This window comes from Macrobrachium nipponense, chromosome 12 (genome assembly GCF_015104395.2).
Source record: "Macrobrachium nipponense isolate FS-2020 chromosome 12, ASM1510439v2, whole genome shotgun sequence".
In the NCBI taxonomy this organism is placed as follows: domain Eukaryota; kingdom Metazoa; phylum Arthropoda; class Malacostraca; order Decapoda; family Palaemonidae; genus Macrobrachium; species Macrobrachium nipponense.
In genome coordinates this window covers 54,412,405-54,424,904 of record NC_087205.1, presented here as the reverse complement: position 1 = coordinate 54,424,904, position 12,500 = coordinate 54,412,405, and the positions used below count along the sequence as shown (strand labels likewise).

Genomic DNA, 12,500 nt, shown 5'->3' with positions numbered 1-12,500 from the left:
AGATTTGTTCCTAAAAGAAAAAACAGTGATTGAGTTTGGATGGACGCATTTGCAGACACTGTATTCCGTGAACACGGCATGGGATCTGTTAAGCGTTCGTGGGACCGCATTCCCACTTTCCACTAACTAAAAAATGACTGAATTTCCGCTGGGATAATGCAGCGGAATTATCAGCCAGGTGCATTACAAAGGTCCGGTTAGCGTTCGTAGGAATAGGTTCATGCTAATAATCTCCTCAAAATCCTTGACTGGATTGACGAAGAAACAAGGATGGCCACATTGCCAATCGTTAATACAACAAGGGCCCGTTAGTATTCGCCAAAATACATTCATCATTTTAACTCGACCAGGGTATCAAAGCTCCATTCGTCGACAATTTAGGAAATGGTGAAATAGAAATGTAATTGAATTTTCACTGTATGAAATTCACCTTCCGGAAAAATTTGCATATGTTGATGTATTTATTGCCGTAAGTGGAAGCTTTATGGGGTTCAAAGCATTGTTTAGGCATATGTATTTTTTGTTGGGGGGATGGTTGCAGCTCCTATTTTGGGCGAATTTACTTTTTGTTCCGGGAAAATTTTTGAACTATCGAAATATTTTGTGAATGTCGAATAAGACTGCGAGATTGTTGTAGCCAGTATATGAACAGTATTGTTTTCGTCATAATGAATTTGGCCATGGTTTTACTGAACAAAAGAATTCCAGGCACTTTTGAATTATTATTTTTACAACTGGATTTGTTTTGAGGAACATTTCTCATTTAATATAGATTTTTTCAGCGTATGTCATACCTTAAGGACACCGTTTCCGACGACTTAAATTTTTACCCAACCATTTTGATCATGGAAGTCAGCGTTCGTCAAACCGAATCAATGTAAGATGTATTCTCCGTAATTTCAGGATAATATATCAGGAACTGTGAAGATAAACGCTTATTGGTTTGAATTTACCTCTTCGATTACAGCAGGATCAAACTAGGATCTATATACCTCTGTCGTTACATTTAAGAACTACTTGACTCATTTTCTTCAGATATTTATATGGTGATTTACGTTTTGCACATACCAGATCCATAATTCACTTCACAGTGGCTTCTAACGTTCGTAGACATTTTCGTTATACCTGGAAGTCGTTAGTGTGTATTTTAATCCTTTAGAGTTTTTTAATTATTCGACTGCAGTGGAAAGAAGAAAGAACAACGAGACAATAATATCATATTTCCCACTGCTTCTCTTCGAGTTACAGTACTTGATACAGGGTTTGCAGTGAACATTTTGCCAACAGTAAATCAGCAACAACTGAAGTTAATGGTGATGACAATAATGAATCGCACAGCAACGACGAAGTCTTGTTAATCCATAGTTTTTTCGTTTCATTTCAAAATAATTTATTTTTCAACGCGAGAAGTGTCTAAAAAAAAGAAAGAAGGAAAAAAACCCTCGAACTACGGTGCCTTTGTTCCGAGGGCAGAAGTCCATAGGGAGAGAATGGCGAGAAATTCAAATACGTTGGAATACATTTTCCCATTTGAAATGACAATAAATGAAGGGTCACTGCGAAAAAGAAAAAAAAGACGAAAGGAAAGGAAAAAATGGTCAAAGGAAAAGATCCTGTTTACTGAGGCTCCATAATGATGGCCACCGGACCATTAGAACTGTCGCCAAGATGCTAACAAAGATACTAACAAGCTGGATCTCGTTAGTAAGAGTTATGGATTATATACGACTTCCTCCCACATAACCGCCCCCCCACCCCCCACCCACTTTCTTTTCCTTTTCCACTTCCATCTCTCCAGCTGAATGAAGGAAGCAGTAGTTCTGCGGAGGTGGGGTAGGGAAGGAGGAAGGGTGCAAGTGATGACCGAAGGAAGATTGAAGGTAGGCAGGTAGGATGAAAAGGTTGCTTGTGAGAGGCAAGATTGAGGAAAAACTGTTTGCGACGAGAGAGAGAGAGAGAGAGAGAGAGAGAGAGAGAGAGAGAAGGGCGGGGGCAGGGGGAGGGTATTTGGCATTTTTCACAGCTTTGAAGTTCTGAAATAACATCGAGTAGCTTGGTCAATGTTTTTCGGTTGTCCAGCAGTGGTCCCTCCCTCCCCCCTACTCTCCCACCTTAGTTTGTCTTCTTTCTCGTCAGGTCGCCAACTTCCCTCTCTCTCATTATGTCGCTTTCTTCTTTCAATGTACATTTTTTCCACTGACGTGTGGGTAATAAATTAGTTATCCCCTCGCTTCTTCCCCCGGACCCCCCCCCCCCAACCCCCAGCCCTCCCCCCTTTTTTCTTATTTCCTCTGAAGTATGTAAATATATTGAAGAATTTGGAAAAGGAGCCTCTCTTTACTGACACATTTCTACCGTCTTGTTTCTTCAGCGTTTGTCTATCTCTCTCTCTCTTTCTTCCGTCTCCCCTCTTCTTATTTTTTTGTCTCATGCTCGTCATCGTCCTCCCACTGGTTCCCTGGGGGATTTGCCAGAACCGGAGATTCATTTCTGAATTATTTATTTGCATAAAAAGACCCCTGGAGGAGGAGGAGGAGGAGGAGGAGGGAGAAGTCAATATTTTCATCAATGCAAAAATGTCGCTGCCTTCATTTTATGCTTTCGATTTTTCTTTTGATTTCTTTCGCCATTCATTTCGTTTCTGTCAATTACTCTCTTTTTCCGTCTCTTTTTATTTTCCCTTTCATTTTTGTTCGTGCAGTTAGTTTTTGGCTTTCCATTCTTAGCCATGTTTTTCAATGTGAAGCATTTCTTTGCTTCAAAAATAAAAAAAAAAGGAGGTAGGAAAATCATTTCTCTATCCTCTCTCTTCCGGTTTTCTTTTCTCCTTCTATTTTCGTCTTTATTCCCTGAATAAGATGTTACAGCTCCTTGCCTAGTACTGGTTGTGACGTCACAATGGCGTCATCAAGAGGGGAGAATGGTCAGCTGCCGAGGGAAGTTTATGGCCTGTAAAAATACCATGAATTTTGGGTTCTTCATGTATATGTTACGGTTGATGTTGCGCTGTGATGTTATGAGACGTTACTCCTTCAGTTTACTCCCTAATGCCAGGTTATACGTTATCCCCGTAACTTAATCTCACAGTAAAATGTGCGGCAATGCTGTTCCAAGTTGAACGTTTACCCTTCGTCAACTCAACCGACTTCCTTTTTTCTTTCTTTTGATTTTTCTTTCTATTTTAGAGGGAGTTTTTGAAGTGAGATGTCTTGAGAAATCACACGATTGAAATTCCGAGGCGAATGGCATACATTTTTCTATCCCTTTCCTTCTCGGTACTGAGGTTCTGCAGGTATTTCTCTCAAAAACTTTTTCCTTGTAGCGGAGACTTACTCATTCTCATTTTTGATGCATTGTTTCTGGCATTGTATTATGGTATATTTCGGCCTACTCTTAATAATACGGAGAGGCTTCCAATATTTTTTCAATAAGAACTTTCTCGTCAGCGAAGACATTTTTTCATCATACTCGGTCTCTCAGATATTTTTAGGTGCTGTCCTTGCGTAAGTTATGATTTTATTCTTACCATTATTTGGACTTTCAGTCTTTTTTATACGAAAGTGGAATAGGAATGGGGTAAGCTGAAGACCTTATCCTTCATTTAACAGCCCGTGTAATGTTCAGTGTTTCTCTCATTTCCATTTTGGAAGCACGACATTTCTTGTCTAGTTTGCTCTGTGTGGAAAAGTTCCTTATTTCTTCAATTTACAGCTCGTTTAATTAGACTTTAAATAAGTGTGTAGTCTATATAAGATGTCTTTTATTTCTGATTTTAAATATTCAGTTTGGAATTATCAAGAAGCTTCGTCATTAGTCCGATGAGTGGAACTCAGTACCAATTGCAGGCATGAATTTTTAAAAAGATATCCCCCATCATTCCATTGGGAAATTATTGATTAGAATCACTTTAGTAAAAATCCATTGCTTTTATATTCGTCCGAAAATAATATTATCTCAAGGTAAGTCTTCGACCATCTCTTACTCTCTCAAGTGTTCACGTCACGGTGTTTCAAAATTTACCTCCCATATATTTCACAACTTCCTTCCCCCTTTTTCAGCATTTTCCCCTTCCTCGTCGTCTCCCCTCTCCTCTTTAGCTCCCCAAAGACTCCAAGGGACAGGTTATCGATACACCACCTTCCCTCCCTATAGTATCACCCATCCCCCACCCCCGTTTCCATCTTTATATTGAGTCCATAATCTTTAAGTGGGTGACACCTCATCACGGCCCCATATCGACAGGGACGCTGCCTCTCTGAGCCTAAATCTCTGGCCCCTTAACCTGATATGGGTATCCCATTTTTCTTCTCCTGATACCTAGTATCTCTCTCTCTCTCTCTCTCTCTCTCTCTTTGTGAAAGTATATATATATATATATATATATATATATATATATATATATATATATATATATATATATATATATATTCCCCACTTTCCTGTCACAACCTCCCCTCGCTAACCATAAAGGAGCCTCAGGAAGTAATCCTTGGGCGTTGATTCCCATTCGTATTCCAATTAACAGTCTCACCTGGTCGTCAGACACCATCATCGTAGGCCTCATCCCCCTTCTTATGGGAGAAGAGGGAAAAGACTGAAAACCAAGTCCCTTAATCCAGTCCCCGAAAAGTAACATTAAAACACACACACTCTCTCTCTCTCTCTCTCTCTCTCTCTCTCTCTCTCTCTCTCTCTTCTCTCTCTCTCATCCACACAGACACGCATAAAGAGACGTTTGATTTTATTACCTGTTTTTCATAAAATACGCTCAGTGCAAAGTCATTCTTTGGTAATGGCCTGACATGTATTCTGTGTATGACTTGCAATAGCACCTTGTATTTCCTTACTTTTTTCACTCATCAAGTTATTTGCTCAATGAACAAACGTTCAGGAATCCGCTGAAATCTCTTCACAGCAACAAAAGGATAGAAATCCCTCCAAAATCACTTCTAATCCTTTAGATAAACCATCTACTGGATAGTATCATCATCTGCCTTCCCTTGTTCGCCTCTGGAGCCGTTTGTGAGTGGGCTTCGGCACTACAGATGTGCGCAATTTGGTGTAGTGAATGTATCCCCTTTAATCATATGCACAGAAACTCTCTCTCTCTCTCTCTCTCTCTCTCTCTCTCTCTCTCTCTCTCTCTCTCTCTCTCTCTCTGTTGGCGTGCCTTTGTATACGTACACAAATATCATATGAATACTTTTGTATAGGCATGGTAATTTATACTGTAAATTCCTCCATCTCTCTCTCTCTCTCTCTCTCTCTCTCTCTCTCTCTCTCTCTCTCTCTCTCCATGCTTGTAAGTGTGCGCGCACATACGTAATGTATTTTAATGATTCGCAATGTGTGTGTAAAGTTATATTGTTGAGCAGTTTTGCACCTCATATCTCATTATATTTGTTTAACGATTTATTTGATGTGGTTTATATCAGCGGTATGACAAAAATATTGTAATTAATAGTTTACCATAAGGGGGAAATATGAATGTGGGTATATATATATATATATATATATATATATATATATATATATATATATTTTATAATATATATATATATATATATATATATATATGTATATATATATATATATATATATATATATATATGGGAATGTATATTTATTTATACATGTGTAAGTATGTATGTAAGCATTGTGTGGGGGTGAGGCTAATATTATAAACAGTGCATAATTATCTTGTGCCTCCTTGTAAATGTGGGTGGTAAGGTGAGGAGTTGGCGAAGCAGGTGCATGCTGGGAAACTCGACCATCTTCCCACCTTCTTCCTTCCTTTCTTCACTAGCTTTCTGAGATACAGTGACATTCGTCCGATGCAGGAAAATCAATGGGCAATGCAACCCAGCACGTTGATTGATTCGAGTTGATGACCGTCCTCCTTGGCTCTTTCCATCCCACCCCTTTGGCGTCCCCATCCATGCCGTTTCCCCTTCCTCTCCTGCTCTCTCCCCTTCCTCTCTTTCCAGATGCTTTCTCCTTGATCGTTGCTGCCCAGGTACGCTATGGAAATTCATGTTGCTGGAATTATGGTGCCCAGTTTCATGTTGGTTTTCTTTATTTTCCGAAAAGTCACGAAGCACTCGAGGGAACCTTTTCGATTTTGATAAAAAGAGATTTCATTCTTTTTTTTTTTTAGATTTTTTTAATTTCAATCAGCGATCGTTTTGCTATGCATATATACAAGTAGGTGTGTTTATTTGTATTCACGTACAATTGCATTGTTATTATTTGTCGATAAAATTACCAAACAATTAGGAAGACTTGATATTTTTAATTTTATTTTGATGACTAGAAATACTCGTGTATCTATTCAATTTCCTTGTTAGTTTGCATACAAATATTTAAGAATGTATATTCTTAGAAGAAACCTTTATTCATTTTCTTTTAATTAATATTTCATAAACTCCATTTGCCTTGGTATTTTTTGTAGAAGTATATTCCTGTGAAATGATGTTGTATTCATTAAATACCGCGTTGTATCATAATGCAACCTACTTTTTCACCAAAAATGCGCAGCCTTTATTAATTACGTTTTAATATTCATTATCGCTTTGCTTGCGTAGAGCTTTCATGGGCTGTTTTCTAGCAGCACGTAGTATGATTTTCTATCCGACTATAAATTGCAGTTTTCTATCAGATTTTGGCCGTTGATTAATGACGCTTATCTGAGAACAGCAACGCTGTTATTAATTTGATTCGAAACCAGATAACCATTACTCGTCTATTGTCTATGTTTTTTAGCTTTTTCGTTTTGCTGATAATATGTTCTGCCATTTTATTTTTTCATCTTTCGATGTTATTATACTCGTGTATGACTCGTTTCCGTCTTTTGACGCGTTTTTTCTAGACCGGATACTTCTTGCGGAAGGCTCGGGAGAATGGGGAGGATGTGGGCGACTCATTTCCTTTTGATAGCTTTCCACCATCTTTATTTTGCTTGATTATTGCATGTTGGTTATCCGATACTATTCTCTTTTCACAATGAGCCAAGAGCCATGTTGTTCTTATCTTAAAGCTGAGATATCTAAAACTTTACAGTAAATGAGTTTTTTTATTTATTAAGTTAATACATGAAGTGTTAAATGGGTAAGCGTACTGCGTTGAGAAATTTTCTGGAGTGGATATCATTCCTCGGTTAAGTGGTATTGCCCAAATGATTTAGCTGTGTATTTAAAGTTATTTGTTTTCTGGATTTATTATTATTATTATTATTATTATTAGAGCGTTCTCGGTGAAATCTCTGCAGTCTTTTAAGGTTCCCTGTATTCTCATTTATCCAGTTTCTCGGTCTCTCATCGGTTCCTCAACTATTCCCGCAAATGCCTCGGCTTTTGACGGAGGCTGTCGCAGCAATGTTGTTTATCCTAACCGAATGAAGTGGTATTTTGGTTAGTGGCTGACACGACCCAACTAAGCACATTCCCCTTGACCTGGAAATTCTGACGCTTTTGATGCTGAATGTTAATAACTTTGTGTTCGGGAGGCTAAATGTCACGTGAACTTCAACCCGAATTGTTGAACCGGTTACCTGCCCACGTGTTTCGGTATTTTGAAATTTGCATTGAGATTATTTTGCAGACTCCATTCGCATGGGAAGCTCAAGATTAAATTGGCTTTAACCGTAAAATTATATTGCAGTTTCGTCTTAATGTCTTAACTCGTCGTTCGATGGCGGTGCTTCGTCCTGACTGTATAAAGTGATTTCTCCTCTGTTTATAAATCTTCGTAATTTATACATGTAAAGAGGTTTTTACAAGATGAAACAACGTTAAATGTTAATTACCCATATCAAAAATGAGAGAGAGAGAGAGAGAGAGAGAGAGAGAGAGAGAGAGAGAGAGAGAGAGAGAGAGAGAGATTTGTTCACGAAATGCGTAACGTCTCTCATTTACGGGGAAAAAATTACATTTAATCCCCTTCTAAATGAGTGTCCAGTAGAACTCAGCATAAAAATCGAGTCGGTTGTTTTAATCTGCTTAAGTATAATTTTTTTTGGTTTTTATGCTCTGTGTTCTTTTTGCATAGTTTTTCCCTCTTTTCTGTTTTTTAGAAGCTTTGAATGTAGTTGATAAAATCTGTTGGTATTCACTAGGGGGTTCTTCTCCAATCTTTGTCTGCTATTTTTCCATTTAAGTATCTTATAAATTATATTTTTATTTATACTTATCTAGAATGTTTGCCGCTCTTATTCTTTGTTAAGGTTCTTTTGTCTTTTGTGATCAAAATTTAAAGCTTCTTTACTTAATGCAAGTGTGATTGATGCCTTTTCACCTCTTGGTAATTATTGGGGTCATCAGGATAATAGTAAGAAAATGGCTATCTTGACAACTCTCTTAAAACAGACACGAAAAAATATCAACTGAAATTCACTTTGCACCCATTTCTCTCTCGCCTGAATGCTGCCGTAGTTTCAGATTGACAACGTATCTTTTAGGAAATCCTTCATCCGGCGGAATTACATTGGTATGGTTCACTGTCTTCATATTTTTATCTTGCCGCTTTTTGTGTAGCTTTACTCGATGTCAGCGAGTCGGAATTAATGTTGCAGCGTATCCTTTCCATGTCATTAATTTTCAATCCTTTCTGAGTGAGTATCGATAAAGGCGAAATCATGACCACCCACAAGAGCTAGGTTTTTGCTTTCAGGGCGAAATAGGTCAGGTGTGTTTGGAAATATGCCTCTGATGAATGAGGTTGATTCTGGAGTTTTTGGGGGCACGCGACCAACTCATCAGGGGGCTTAGCCCATAAGGTTTCAGTTGTTTGGAAATGCTCTAATTGGAGAGCGCTGGTCTGGGAACGTTGTTGTTGTTGTTATTATTATTATTATTATTATTATTATTATTATTATTATTATTATTATTACTACTACTACTTCCAACAAAGAGGCTCAATTTTTTATCCAGTTTATTTAATTTTTTGCTTGAATTAGAAAAATTCGAAGAGTTGTCGGCTTTACGACTGGCTACAAGGGACTGCTTTTTGAGAGTGATCCTATTCTGGTAAGGGCCTTTTTTTTTGGTGGGTTAGAATGCTTCTTCATGTAGGAGGCAGCGGTCTTATTGACATTGTTGGTATTGGCTTAGCCTATATTATTTTCAATCCTAGTCGTAATACTAATAACAGTAGTATAGTGGCATTGACTACTGCTTTCATAGTCTCTAATAACCTGAAGAACCACTTTGAAAAGAAAAGCTTTTATTGCCTTCCAGTGGAATCGTCTCCCATCGTTCGTCTGTCTTTCCTTTTCCTCTCTCCCTCCCGTACTCAAGATGCGTCCCTTCCACTACAACGTCAATGGTCCTTCATGTCCCGGGGCCACACATGCAATTAATCTGTAGATGTGGCGCTTTGTATCGATTTCCGCTTTTCAAGATATTTTTTCGTTTACATATTCTTGGTTAACTTAATCAGGCTTGGTTACTAAAAAATGTCAATTTCCTTCTGACCTGGTCATTGTTGTCTTAAGGAGAGCTTCGGCAAAGGCTATGACAGTCCGGTGTTTCATATGAATCTGGATTTTTTGTCTGTTTAGAGACGTTTATCTTTATCATTATATCATTGTAATTTGTTTTAAATGGTGTGTTTGTATTTTGGAGGTATGATGCTAATAGTATCAGTGAAGCATTGTGATGAAATACAAGTTACCGTTGGATCACATTGTGTAAACCTGGTTGAGACATATGCGAATACACACATTCGCACATATGTGTGTATGTATGTTTGTGTGTGCTTTTCTCTGTGTGAATCTCTCTATTTCTCATACATGCTGTAGAAAAAAATTCACTCTTATGAAAAGATAGTCATGTGGTACGTTGTGAGTTCATGACTGGGAACAACTTTAATTGCATCGTTTTGTTTCCATGTCGCTTCCTTTGTAGATAATGATAATTGGAGTTCCATTATTCCGGTCGGTCCGTGTTTGCATTGAGCTGTGGACATGGTTATTGTCGTTTCTGCCCTCTTTTAAATGAGGAGAGATTAGTGTTCATTATTCAAGATTACCTTTGTGAGTGGAATCGGGTTGTTTAATTACTTTCAGACCGTGAACTGGGAGCATTGTTTTCTCTTTGCGACTACGAAACACAATTCTCGATTTTGGTGAAAGACGCGGAAAAATCTCCGATCTTTCCTCGAGCACTCATCATCTCCCGTTGGTTTTAATTTCGGGCGATATCAAAGGCGAGGAAACATTGCCTGCATTCTCCGTTAAAGATGATTACACTCATAAAAAAAAAACTCGATGCGCCCATGCAACAAGCACAATATACGGCCGCATGCTTTTTACGAGTACTGATATAATTTCTCACATATTATATAATATTTTGTAGTGGAAATGGAATGGGTTGCGGTATTCTTGTAATCAAGAAAGTATTGTTGAAACGTTTCATATTTACATCACTGTTGACAGACGGTTTTGATCCCTTGCTAGCAGGCATGGAATCAGCTATTTTGTATACGCAACTCTGGTGGTAAAATGATGAATTCCTTGGCAGAATTCTTCTTTGTGTCTAACAACAACAACCAAATCATCTGCAACAAAAAATGAATTAAAGATATAGCTATGTTTCGTGTTTTAAGGGACTGTTGAGCGGTAAGCTAAATTTTAGACTCTCTATCATTTGGTCATGGTTTTATTGCCACTTACAGCGTATGGATACCATGTCAAATCTCTCCCGGCATAATTCACACCTGAATCAAAACTTAAAACATGGCACGCATTTTTTTTCAGGAACGAAATTAAAAAAAAAATAGAGATGCGAGAAAGAATAGCCTCCAGATCCGGCCTTACGTTCCATTTCTCCTCAATGGAGGTGGAAAATCGCACACGTCATCTATTTAAAACAGAAGAGAAAGGCAGCGTCTCTTTGGTTTTCAAATAATCAATATACGATGGCGTTTTTATACCTCTGACTTCGCTTCTTGCGATATACAAACTGATTCTGCATGGCCTCACTGACATACAGAAAGAGAGAGAGAGCGAGAGAGAGAGAGAGAGAGAGAGACAGAGTATGTGTATGTGCGTGTGAGTATGTTAGACCTTTATAGTATTTGCTTTTCCCTTACAAGACGATTCTGCCCTGTACCTATCTTGAGAATGGTAAAGACATTGTGCAAATCTACGGTGCTGGAGGTTTTGAAAGGATGGGCATCTATTAAGACTGCTGGAGAACGAATACAATAAAGAAATATAATGTAGTGAATCTCTCTCTCTCTCTCTCTCTCTCTCTCTCTCTCTCTCTCTCTCTCTCTCTCTCTCTCTCTCTCTTTCCTTCTTTGAAGGGTATGTGTGAAAGAAACTCGGATAACCAGGCAATAAATATCTCCAAAGAAAAAGAAACGCCTGTAGAACTAGACACCAGTGTAAAGGTTATGAACGAGACAGACCATAGATGCCACTCAATGAAATGAGACGTGGATGGCCTGTCTAGTTAACAGAGAGAATAAGGGTCGGGGCGTGAGAGGAGGCGCAGAAGAGAGTGGGAAGTGATTTGGTTAGTATTCGAAGCAAATAACATAAAAATAAAAGAGGGCCCATTTCGATATTAGACTATTTGAAAGAGTTCTTCGTGGTTCCATGTGTCAAACTCTTTAGTATTAGGGGGTCTGTATATTACGATGTTCACTAACTTTTCAGATTCAAGTTCTACCACTATTAATTCAAATAAATAATTAAAAATAAATAAGTAAATAAAAGAATAAAAATAAATGAATAAAAATAAATAAATAAAAAATAAAAAATATATATAAATAAACAAAGAGAAATAAATAAAAAAGAATGAGAGAGAGAGAGAGAGAGAGAGAGAGAGAAAGGGGAAAGGTAGGGCCTGTTATAGACCATTCGCATTCTTTTCAGAACTGGCGAATATTCTTTTGCGATTAGAGAAATACATTAGCTAATGGCCCTGGAACAATACCGACTCACTTTCCCGTTCAAGATGGTCCTACAGTGAAGGTCAACAGTTGTCAAGAGCATTTTTTTTTTTTTTTTTTTTTTTGTCTTGGAATGGAACTCGAAAACCAAGTGAAATCTTGAAACCGTTGTCATCCATCGTGACAGGCCCAAACGTAATTTGGCAAAAGAGACAAGAGAGGACTTCTACGGTAGCTTTAGACTTATAAACAAGCCCGGAAGATTTCTGTTTCCTCAATTTTTGGTTTCCGTTGTTCTTCATTTTTCCACAATGATTTTATTCCCCGATGCCGTCCCTATTCTCCTCGTTGTCTGCCATTTAGAGTCTATTGTTCCGAATCTTCTCTCTCTCTCTCTCTCTCTCTCTCTCTCTCTCTCTCTCTCTCTCTCTCTCTCTTTCTGAACAAGATTTGCTCTCCCTGCATGAGTCTTGAGTTTTTGCCGCTTGATCCGAGTCAAATTTTCTCAACATTCTCTCTCACTGATTTTCTTCTTCTCCGTTTCCTTTGGATTCTAGAAGGCATTAAGTGAAGTCGCATTTCTCATATGTAGATTACGACCTGAT

At 38.1% G+C, this 12,500-nt stretch overlaps 1 protein-coding gene across 9 annotated transcripts in view; it reads left to right on the top strand.

Moving 5' to 3' along the window:
• LOC135224544 (mechanosensory protein 2-like) overlaps positions 1-12,500 on the top strand; it is a 745,504-nt gene that overhangs the window by 323,057 nt on the left and 409,947 nt on the right. The gene's annotated exons all lie outside the window — the stretch shown is intronic.